We start from the raw sequence: 5,030 nt of genomic DNA on the forward strand, positions 1-5,030 counted from the left end.
ATTGTCACCTGTGGACATTTTAAACTGTTTTACATATTCGTGCAGAGGCATAGCCTCTAAAGAAAGGTTGTCTCTGCAATGGAAATAGTTGTTCCTGGTGATTAGACATGGCAAGTAAACTTGGACTCGTATCCAGATCAATTTTATGTTTTATTAAAATTACTCAGATATTATTGTTTTTTGAATTTGTCATTGGAATTTTATGTAAAAATTATTTTTAATTAAAATATGTATAATTTAAAATAATGTGTATAGTAATTTTTGTTAAATAATAAATTTTTAAAATAATTATATTAAAAGAGGGGCAAACATATAAAAATTAATCTTTGTGCATGAGAATCAATTATATAAATTGATTTTCACATGCAGGGTGTAAAGGTCAATCAAAATTTTGATTTATTCTTGAGCTCTAGAAATGTGACGAAAGTTCTTACAACTCCTACCTTCTGCAACTCTAGAATTTCATAAGTCTGGCAATTCCCACTGACTTTTCTATAAATATTTTTTATGCTGTTTGATGATGCCATTCTATAAGTGTCTTTTGAGAAAATGTAGTGCAAATAAAAAAATTTATCAATAATATTCCATCTATATTTTGATAATAATTTCTAAAAAAATTTCCTGAATACTAAAAAAGGTTTAAATGTTAGAGCAACTGAATGTCGCTAATACTTATAACTCGATTTACGGAATAAAATTGTTTTCGACAACTTTTACAGTTTAGCGGTCATATATATATAATGATCATATATATATATATAATGAGAAAAAAGAGAATCTTAGGAAGCAGGATGTAGTTTAGTTCTTTCAGTTTGTATATCTCCTAAATTTAAATTTTCTACTGAAAGAAATGAAAACACTTTTGAAATCTTGAAATTCAGATTAGTTTTTATATAATTTCAAAAATGTCTGTATCAAATACAGTAAAATATTTTAAAATGTGATTTCAGTTTAAACTACAGGTTAGTTTTGAAAGCTGCTTCCTCTATAATTTTCAGATTGGTGGATTGCTGAATATATACAATGTTGTTGTACGCGTATAGTAGGATTAAGAATAAGAATGATTGGGCTAAGGCAATGTAACAGGAGGGTAATCTGCAACCTCCCAAGAGGAATATTTATGGGAAACTGGCTTCTGTTTAGGTGTTAAGTAGCGCCATCTGTTAACACAGTGTAGTACTACAATACTACTTTTAAACAGTTTTGATTAGATCGTGTACAATGTGTAATTTCATTGGCACAAGTGCCAAATAAGATAAACCGCTACTCAGCTGTATAAAAGTAAGGAAATATTAAAGCAAATAATAAAAGTAAGGAGGTTAATTATCAGTACCCTACGATCATTTAAGATACACAAATGTTCGAGGTCTGTACCAGCGATCTGTTAGAAGGAAATAGCAATTGTAATCGATAAAAAACTTTTTAAATATTTATCAGAAATTACAAATAAAATAAAATAACATGTTAAACAGCTATGTTCAATCCATTGTAAAAAAACTTAATAAAAAATTTAATACAGTGAAAGTTTGTTAATTTGTTACCCAATAATTCAGAATGTTCAATAATCTGGCATTCTCTGAATATTAGCCAATGATTTAAAATCTTTGAATAATAATTCGACATGCTAATATCTCGAGAATTAGCACTTGTTTGGACACTTGGGGCACTAAAAACATAGAGCAGAAATGTAGGCTAAATGTAGAATTCAGTCGTTCGGTTGTGAAATGTCGGGAAATAGATCATATGATCTAGCGCTATTTTACATTTTGTACCAGTGTTCCGGTAAAAATTAGTTCTATACCTACCGGATTAGATTAACTTTTACTGTAGTATGGTGAAACCTGAGTTTAGCACACACTTTAGCGATTGGAGACCGTCTGTTTTACAAACATCCATAAAACTTATCTTATACTTTAAAAGATCAGGCAGTGTTTTAAATATTCAATACACAACTTTTTGTAGTGAAGAATCGTGTCTTGATTTGGTTTTAGTAATTTACAGCAAGTGCAGCCAAATTGTACATTCATTATTGTAGAGAAAATTGTGAAATCACTGCACAATTCTATTGTTTAGACACGATTGGTGTTCAGGCCCATCTTTGATGATGATCGTTTAGTCCAATTGTGTGCTGGTGTTTGATGTAAACAAAGTAAACTAATGAAGATTAGTAGTGAAAAAGATTTATGCAATTGTTCCTGGTGTAATAAGAGAGTGTGAAGATGCTCATGATCATCATGATTTGCTATCTTTTTTATGTAATTTTCAAATGAAACGATTGTAACTGTGTTATGGTTTACAGAAATTACTCCTGAATATTTTTGCATTTCCCGATGTTTCAGGTGTCTTAAACCCAAAAATATAAAAATTATGGAAGTTTATTTTTTAATCGCTAGCATTTATAATTTATCCATATGTAGTATTTGCAATTTTAAGAGATTAATATCCACGGGATTCGGACGTATTTAAAATTACAACAACGGATATGCACTTGTACCCAGAATTGAATTTTCACCTATGGTTCTTTTATGAAAGCACATAGAAATTATATGCCACTTAGGATTGCTTGAGAATTTACGTTATGCCGAAATGCACGCGTAGAAGAGAGAATTGAATAATTAATAGTGGGTGGTTAAATAATTGGATATTTGTTTTGCTGTGCGAAATACTATACTTGACATAATTGCTAAAACTTCTTTTAGCTGTTGCCTTCATTACAGGAATTGTCAGCGAAATTCTCATTGTTACACCTATTTGTAGTTATATTTTGCAAATTGCTCGCTTTTAAAAATGTTAGTGTTTCTTAAAACGAAGTAAGTTTTTTCGAAGTAAACTGTTTGTAAACTTAATTTTTTCAGAGTTCGTTTCTTTCAATGTCACTAATAATATCATTATTAAGAGTTGATCGCAAAGCCATACAATGTTTTCTTAATTAGTTTAAATCGCCTATTTTAGTAAATTAAACAGGAAATCCATTTTTTTCATAAGTTATTATTTGTTCAAATCTTAAAACCAGTAAGCACTAATAGTCAGTCGTCGTCAACAAACCAGCTGGCCAAGTACAGTTTTCCAGGTTTCTACACTTCAGTATCACTTAGATAGAGTCCCATATAAGACCTCTGGAAAGGCATTATTCTTGGCAGATTGCCCATGTATTTCATTGCAGTACACACAAATAAAACCAAACTGAAGACGATAGATAATTGTCATTGTTAGAGATTGAAAAATATACTCCATACGATTTCTTACCCTATGGACCTTGCACACGTGTACTAGACTCAAACCAATGGAGAAGCATGTGACGATTTGAAGCTGGAGTTTCAAGGCTGGATCTCAAAGGCATTGAATACCCATGCCAGAGAGATTTCTTGGATGCAGCAGCATTATACCAAAATTGGTAATGCTTCGAGAAGATCTTAGAGTAACAATGCCAATTAATGGGCATTATTTAGTTTCAATCATGAGGTGGCACAAAATGTACCTCCAGGCAATGCACTACCGGTTGTGTTCAGAGCTCTCCGCAGTCATTGGGGTATACAGTAAGATTCGTGATCTATGCTTTTATGCCAGAAGACCCATGGTTTGCATGTGTGTTATCTTTTGTCACAGGAGTCATTGTATCAATTTCTGTAAATTTGTACTTTTTACAGAGGAGTTGAGATTCTATTTGTAGTCTGATTTCTTCTAGAAGGAACAAGGAACCTTCTATATCTCTTCACACATCAGAGAGAGGCGACGTCTTTGAAGTCGGCAGATTTTTGGCATAAGAGGGGATTATTCTAAATGGCTGCACGGCCCTTTACGTGTTTAACAGAGAAATTTTGAATGTTGTATGGTGCAGATATAACATTTCATTTCCTGTTCTGCTTTATTGAGAAATTGTTGTCTTCACTTTACTCAGAATGAACATTAATTGTGACTTCCCATGGCTCAAGTTATTGATAATTTCCTACAAAGCAAAATCATTCATAGAATGGAATGACCTGGCAGACCTCCAGATCGAACCCAATAGAAGATATTCGTGACCACCCGGGAAGGCCAGTTGCAAGTTGTCAAACATAACTTACATTACGAGTTAAGAATGATCTTCATCAGAGTGTTAAATTTTTTAAATCAAGAAGTTAAGTAATTTTCGTTGTCATTGCTTGTCTTGTAAATTTTAAGAGGTTATCATATTTATTACGAAACGTTTTGAAAATATTCAATTTGTTGAATATTTTCAAAAACTTTTACACATATAATAAATAAATTCGGAATTATAATAAAATATAAAACTGAATTAAATTCATAACAATAACAGAATNACAATTCCAAGAGCAAACACTAATTTTTTTGCACTAATCGTTCAGCAAAAGAGTTGCAGAGAAGCAGAACTGCGACTTACATTTCGTTAATTTCTGAAATGTTCTAGCAACGTCTATAAATATGTTTATAAACCTGGTTCTAGAAGCTTCTAGTAGCGACGCGTAATACACGAGATGGTTCCAGGCTTTCTAGCCCACTCACTTGTAGTATAGAAGGCCTGACTTACCAAAAGACAAATTAACGGATATAGAAGTTAAAAAATGACCTGTTTAACGAAACAAATATTTTTTTCTGCCATGTGAAAATCATTGGCAATTATTGACAATTCTAAGCATTATTCAATACACTACATATCCATCAGCATGCTTCGAAGTCTTTAGAGAATTCTCATGATCGTCCTACCTCCAGTGGACGCCAAGGCTCGGTTTGTGATCTGCTTCTGTCCCATAGATGATAGCGCTAAATGTGTCAGTATTGGAGGACTGGTATCATCGGGAATACCTACTGTAAACACGCCAATTGTATCAATGCTTTAGGGTTGCTGCAAATTCTGTAGTGTCATTATCAGTCTGTAGTTATATACTGGCGCGTAATGTTTTGTATCATCGATTGTACTCATCGAAATGGCACACTGTAATTAATACCTTTTACAGCTGTAATTTGTAACTAATTACGATGCGTGTCAGGTTTGAAATCCCAAACTACTCCTTTCCTTTCACTATACTCAT

The sequence above is a fragment of the Centruroides sculpturatus genome, unplaced genomic scaffold, assembly GCF_000671375.1.
Source record: "Centruroides sculpturatus isolate CEXI.00-Female unplaced genomic scaffold, Cexi_2.0 scaffold889, whole genome shotgun sequence".
Classification (NCBI taxonomy): Eukaryota; Metazoa; Arthropoda; class Arachnida; order Scorpiones; family Buthidae; genus Centruroides; species Centruroides sculpturatus.